Here is an 8,092-nt window from a genome sequence, read left to right on the forward strand (position 1 = left end):
ATCCTCATACATATCAGGTTAGTTAACATGACAGAAAACTAAAATTAAAATTCTGATGAGGATATGGAAAATAGGTTCACTAAAGCAATATTTGTGTAGTTATGAACTGGTCCAACCATTCTGGAGAACAATTTGGAACTATAACCAAAGGCCTATTGAATTGTGCATATCTTTTGACCCATCAATCCCACTACTAGTTCTATATCCCAAAGAGGTCAAAGGAAAAGGAAAAGAACCTATTTGTTCAAAAATATTTTAGCAGCTCCTTTTATGGTGACAAAGAAAGAAGGGATGCCTGATATTTGGGGAATGGTTGATTTCCCAAGTTGTGGAATGTGAATGTGATGGAATACTATTGTGCTAAAAAATGATGAGAGCAATGAAAGAAGATTATCCCTCCTGTTCACTTTTGCAGCACAAAATGTGTCTCCTAGAAATAGGATGATGAGTATTCCTGTTCCCTGTTCTTTTACCTTCCAAGAAAAGCCATGAAGAAAAACAGCCTCTTCTCAAAGCACTGGCATATTTAAGGTTGGCATGTTCTGTCTATTCATGTAACAAATTATTTAAAAAAGATGTTTCATTGATGTCTTTCTTTTTAACAGTTAAGCAAAACTAATTGACATAGCTACATTATCAATATATATGAGCAACATTTGACATAGTAAAGTGAAAGAGGTTACAATCATGGTTCTCCACCCCTTAATGGAAGACAGAGGTGGATATTTCTTCATATCTCTTACAGGACCAAGATTTGTCATTGTAATTACACAGATTCTGGCTTTTGGATTTATTGCTTTTATACTTCATATAATAGTAATCCTTCTGAATACTGTTTCCCAGATTTTGATTCTGAGTTCCTCTTTTTTGAGGAAGGATAGAAGTCATCCATTCTTCATTCCTTTTCCTGCTCTGCTTCTACTCTCCTGACTTCACCAATATTCTTAAGTAGCCTATTTACATTGCGACATTTATCATTTTTCAACTGCAGCCGACCTCCTTCTCTTCATTGATCAGCTTTCCCTTGAAGGTCTATTTGAGGAAATACCTACACTGTTCTATCCTTCCTCTCCTTGCTCTGCTTCTGACTCTCAGAACTTCACTATCCTACCTTTTTTGACATTGTTGTCTTCCTTAATCAGAATATAAGTTCCTTGAGGAAAGGGTCTGCCTTTTTGGTGGGGAGGGAGTCTTAATTTCTGCCTCAGGTATTCATCCCAGTGTTTGTCTGAAAACAGGCACTTAACAAATGTTTGTTGATTTGATTTGATTACTTAACTTTGCATTATTTCATGAAAATATTTCCATGTTTCTCTGAATTCTACATCTTCATCATGATCCTTCTTGTAATCAGATTTTTTCTGACATTTAGATTTCAAAAGTTGCAGGGATTTTAATACTTTCCAAATTCTAAAATCTCTGAAAGATTTCTTTTAGAGACCATTAGTTCCAAATCAGAGAGATCTTTTCTTGTTCACAATGAACCAACCTAACTCAAGTCATCAAGTGATTAGTTGAGTTTTCTTTGGATCCATTTTCCTGAAATAGATTGTTTTGGCTGGCATCAAGTTGAGGAGGACTGAATTGTTTTCTCCCCACTCTTAATTTTAAGTAGTTATAAAGAAGGAAATAGTTTAGAGTGATTATGATCACAAAAAGGAAACTTAAAAATATTTCTCTTGCTTACTTTTATGATACTTTACAATTTGTAGTTGTTCTAAGTTTTAGGAGAGAAGAAATGAATAAAAGTTCAGTTCTAGGAAGTGAGGAGGACAATTTTCATGTATAGTGAAAGGAATTTGGGGACTTTTAAAAGAATGATGACAAAAGAAAGGAGATGTGGCCATTGTCCTATGGCAAGATGTGCTGTCTGCTACACTGGAAGTATTCTTTCTTAAGACAATGAAAGATGACCTCTCTAAATGGAAAAGATAAAAGATGTGCGTATCTGACTTTGTGGATTTTGTCATAGGCATTTATTTAATAGAAACATTGCAACTGAGAAAAGTTGGCAAGCCATATCCTTCTCCAGCCTTACTTCCATTTTTCTTTTTCATAACTTCATTCTATGAAATACATTAGGCAGATTAAATATTATTTCTCAACATACTTGTTTTCAGCTCTGTCCTAATCTTGAGTGTCTCTTTATAGTATGAAGATGAAATGGGAGCCAAAAAAGGAAATGTGTATCATATGTAGTGCATGCCTGGGAGCTCAACCCCCAGCACATTGTTGGAAAGTCATGTCCCTAAATAGAAGCACAAGCCATTTTATAAATTTATTAGCAAATCCATTTCAACTTTATAGCATTTCTAAACTGGCTATGGACTCCACTTTGGTTGAGCTCAAAATAATCTATAAAATGTTTAATAGAATAAGGAAGACCTCAAGGACATTCTACTAGAAACTTTCCTCTAAGTGTATATGGGGGTACTAATGAATAATGACTGAGCCTAGTCATTCAACCATTTCCCAAGGCACCCTAAGAGCACTGTCATATAGCTCACATCTCTTCAACTTCTGCCTAAGAATGACTGTTACAGCCAATTAATAGCAAAAGAAGAGGAACAGATTTGTCCTTTCCCCTTTCCCTTGGAGCTCTATGTAAAGTGGGCAGATGTGGAGCTCTATTGAGGTTCTTGACAGTTTTAAACAATTATAGCCAACAATAAACCCAGTCGTCCAAGGCTGAAGAATGTCCAATAAGTTTGGAATATACAACATTGCTCAACATTTCATCTTGTAGAAGTGTGCTGAGTTTTATGGTATAGCACCTTGGAGGAAATACACATATTGTGTGATGAGTCTTGGAAAATAAAGACTTTTTTGATGATGAATGGCAGAGGCATCATAGTCTACAGCATAAAGCCTAGCTGTATTAGCCTAAATTAACTTTTTTTTCTGACTATTCCTCAAACATAGAGCATTTGCTTTAGGCCATAGATTGGCCTCCTTGCATTCTTCTCACTAGGCTCATTTATGTCTCTATCTCTATACTTTTAATCTTTCCTAAGTTTCCATTTCTTCCCTCATAACAGAATATCTCTACCTATCCTAATTATATTTGACTTTTAGAGATAGGTAAGTAGTACAGTAGATAGAAAACTGGGCCAGGACTCAGGAAGACCAGAGTTCTAATTTGGCTTCAGACCCTTATTTTCTATATGATTCTGGTCAATTAACTTACCCTATATCTGCCTTATTTTCCTCATCTACAATATTCCCTACCTCACAGTATTGCTAAGGTAGGAAAATATTTATAAAGCACTCAATTTATTGTTTGGTGTAGTATGTGGTCAACAGTTCCCTTCAAGCCCCAGCTTTGGTTCTTTCTTTACTATGCATTTTTTCCTAAACTGACCATCCAAATAACAATTCAGATTTTAAAATAATTATTTTTATATCTCGGTCAGCGTCCAGGATGAATGGAGTAAAGGATAGTCTCAGTCAACTGCACTAGCACCATGGATAGAAATCAGTGAACAACTTTAGATTACTGATGGACATGCCAGTAGAGATTGGGATGGAAATTGGGTCATAATAGGACAGAGCCCACCTGGAGTTTGCTTAACATCTGGTTCCCTCCTCCTTCAGATAATTATTACTAATGAGGTGCAGAGCTTGCTGTTTATACAATTGTAACTGCTGTGAGCATCATCTAAATTCAGCACCTTGGGACAAAACCTTAGTTCTCCCAACCTAATTACCTCTTTATTGACCCTCCTGACCCACAGTGATCTCTCTCTCCTCCTAGCTCCATCATATAGTGTTTGTAGTATCCATTTAATTACACTCTATTTGGTATTCTTATTTTAGTTTCTAGGATGTATAAGATTTGTCTCTTTAATTCACACCTTTGTATCTATTACAGGGTATAAATATACTGATATTATTTGCTCAACTGCAGATACTCATTTGACTTTTAATTTTTAGCAGGCCTGGGAATTATAGATTAAGATAATTAATTGAGGACTAAAATGGACTTTAGAACTCACCTCATCCAACCCTCTCATAATTCAGATGAGGAAAATGAGACTCAGGAAGGAAAAAGAGCTAATATTTGAACCTAGCATTTCTGAGATACACTAAAATCCGTAGGAATTATTTTATTTAATATACAATTTAAACTTTTTACTCATTCCTTAATTTTCTTGTAAAGATTAAAACATCTTTTATTAGTTATTATTTTTCAATGGATTTCACAGTAATAATCTCTAATATTTATTTATTGTTTTAAGGTTTGGAAATGCTTCACATCCATTACCTCTATTCATCCTGAGAGCAGTCTCACAATGTTCACATTACAAATATGGCTATCCCCACTTTATAGATGAAGAAATTGAGCTTTAAAGATTTGTTATGAATTGCCAAAAGTAATATGACCAGTAAGTGTCAAAATGGAACTTGAATTTAAGTCTCACTGTCATGACTTCATGTAGAGTCTTATTTCCTATGCACACTTTCTCTGAATATTCTTCTGACTGCTTTCCCTTGGTTCCACTTGTAAACTTTGAAGTAGTATGTGCATACTAGGACCAAAAAGTCATATGGAGACACTAGTGATAAAACTTTTATGTTCTTATGCTGAGGATATATCAGATATAAAGATATAATATGTTGAATAAAGAGTTTTGTGAGAACAAAGTAAACTGAATTGCTTTTTTATTATCATATTTTTCAGTAATATTTTATTTCCTTCCCCAATTACATGAAGATATTAATTTTTGACATTTATTTATTCTCACATTTTGATCTCTAAATTTCCTTCTTTCTCTCCCACCCTTTCACTGTCTCTGAGATGGTAAGAAATTTAATATTGGTTATACAGTGCTATCATGTAATATATATTTCCATATTCTTCATGTTGTGGAAGAAGACAAATATAAATGAAAAAAAATCTCTTGAAGAAAATAAAGTGAACATGGTATGCTTCAGTCTGCATTTAAACTCCATTAGTTTTTTTCCCTAGTGGGGGAAACATTTTTCCTCATAAGTCTTGAGGAATTTTCTTAGATGATTGTATTTCTGATAATAGCTAAATCATTCATGTTTTTCCTTGTGCAATATTGCTTAATATATTACATAGAAACTCATATACACATGAACTTATATATATGTATACGTATATATGTATATATATTCTCCTTGCTCTACCTATTTCACTTTGTATCAGTTCATATAAAACTTTTGAGGTTTTTTGAAAATTTCCTTTTCATAATTTCTTAGAGCACAATAATACTTCATCCCAATCATATGGTACAACTTGTTCGGCCATTCCCTAACTCATGGATGCTTTCCCAATGTTCAGTTATTTGTTACAACAAAAAGAGGTACTATGGATAGTTTTGTAGCAATAGGTCATCCCTTCCCTATACCTTTAAATCTTTTCTTTGAATCAAATCTCAGTAGTTGTATTGCTGGATCAAAAGATATGAATGTATATAGTTTTATAGCCTTTTGGGCATGGTTTATATTTGTAAGAGAGAGCACTGGTATATATGAATATAGGTGAATATACATATGTGTTTGTATATGTGGTATATATGATATGTGTATTAATATATGTGTGTGTATATATGATTTAGGTATATTTCTATAGCTGTTGTTTCTATTAACTCATTCAATCACATCCAACTCTTTCTGATCCCATGGACCATACAGGCTATGGAATTTCCTTCACAAGGATATGGGAGTGGTTTACCATTCCCTGTTCCATTAGATTAAGACAAACAGAGGTTAATTTACCTGTCAAGGTCACAAATGTATTTATGTGAGAAAGAAAGAGAAAGAAGGAGACACAGAAAGGAGTATATGAGAAATTTTTATTTAATAACTACAAACTGGGGATGTGAGTCAGAACGACAGTAATTAATTAATTAATGAAAAATATTGAAAGCATAATGACTAATGAAAGGCTCTTAGAACAGACTGATTTCCTTAGTACCTGATATGAAAATGAGTGAGATAATAATTCAAATAACAGAAAGTTCTGAAATCTACTGTTGTTGCTGATTAACACGAGCCCCTCACAATCCTTCCTCATAAACTACATAGGAGTGTAGACATGAGTCGTATCATTTTTCAATTCTTTCAACATACATACCAAAATATGCATATATATCTATATACATTTTTATTTATGTACATGCACTAGTTTCTGGGGACAAAAAAACAAAATGAAAAATAGCCCATTCCATCAAAGAGCTTTTATTTTATTGACTGAATCTAGATAGAGGGTATCTTTCTGTTTATTTCTAGTTTCACATATTTTCTACATTATTTGCTTGATTGTTATCTGAAAGATTTATGTCATTGTCAATGAAAGAACATATTTTTCATTTCAAACCTGATCTCTTTCACCCATTGTTTTGATGTCCAGAACAAAGTGTCTTATATGTCTTAAAAATCAATAGAATTGTTGCCTTTAAGGGATGTAATCTGGTGGAATAATAAATTGTTTTGAATTAATTCTTAAAATAAGGTCTTAATGTCTTTTTCACGTGCTGTTCTTGTCTCATATTCATTGAATATTTACTCTATCCTAGGCTTACTATAAACTTTGAGCTTCTAATTTCCTTACTATTTTCAATTGATGATGACAATCATTTAAATATTTTTGAAAGACCAGAGGACAACTATGCAACATAGAAAACTACATGTTCAAGCACAAAAAAAAGTCAGATTCCTCTCTCCTTATCCTCAGGAGAAGCAAAAAAAAATCCTTTTATTTCTTTCAGGAAAAAAATAGTTGTCTAGGAAAGTGTCCAAATAAATAGAATGAGGCAAATGAGGAAATAATACATTTGGGGACATAGTATGTTGATTTTCCAGTGTTTCAGGAGCACAAGAACTCTTTACAATATGGAAGGTAACAATCTAAATACTTTCCATGTATTATGTTTTATCTTGTTTCTGGCAGATTGAATCACATATTTTATTTTTGCAATTAATATAATTCTTTTTTATATAACAGTTAGTAGTTTTCTCTCCTAATTCCACCTTTACATCATATTATCATCATTATTGTTTCTTCTCTAATTAGAAAACATTATTTTATAAAAGTTTAGAAACTATTAATATATTAATTTATTTCATATGCTTTGCATATACAAGCAATTAATTCATTATCATTCACCACATGTCTATATATTTATACATTTATAAACATATATAGATATATAAAATACATATAGTAATGTCATTCCTTATATATTTTTGAACATTGAGGCAGTTGGACTGGACTGGACTATCTCTGAAGATTCATCTAACTGTGGAATTCTATTTATTCCCTTTTAAAATCTGAGGTCTCTATAAAATTTCTTTTTCAATAAATGATCACGCAATAGAGGAGACCCTGTATTCTTGAAGGTTATACAGCAGATATAAATAATATTCCCTGGCAGTGACTACCAAGCTGTAAACACTTTAAGTATGGTACTGGTGACAAGCTATGTTTGCTGTTTCAGGACTAGTCTGGAGAAGTCAGAGAGGCTTGTTGCCAGTATTTTGTCCTCTAGGAAATGACTTCTTTAGTCATGAAAATCTATAGAAAAGTAAGATACAAACTTGATATGTGTTCTCAGTGGCTACCTTATGTTTTTGCAATGATGATGACAATGTAAGAAGGAGAATGGTGGAAAAGGTCCCATGAAATTCATATTCTTGGACACCTCAAGAAATATTGATTTAAGTATTGTTCTTATATGAGAGCTTTGTTCAAGGAATAATATATTCTTTTAGTAAGCAGTTGGCAGAGAAAGTGTAAGTTTTTGATATCAGAGGATTTGACATTGAATGCCCACTTCTTCTACCTTCTATTTTTATGATCTTGGATATGCCAGTTCACTTCTCTAGACTTTGGTCTTATTATCTACAAATTTTTCTCTGCTCTTGTGAGCAAATACATTTAGGCAGAGATAGAGTCAACATCTATAGAATGGTCAAGATGAATGAGGATTTATAAACAAGAGTTAAATTTGTCTGTCTTTCATGAAAGAAAAAGGCAGGCTGCCCAAATACTACACTGATGCCTTTGAAATATTGAAGGGCCTGAAGAAGTGTCTCTAGTACTTGGGGTAGGTAATTTCTGCAT

This window comes from Gracilinanus agilis, chromosome 3 (genome assembly GCF_016433145.1).
Source record: "Gracilinanus agilis isolate LMUSP501 chromosome 3, AgileGrace, whole genome shotgun sequence".
NCBI classification, from domain to species: domain Eukaryota; kingdom Metazoa; phylum Chordata; class Mammalia; order Didelphimorphia; family Didelphidae; genus Gracilinanus; species Gracilinanus agilis.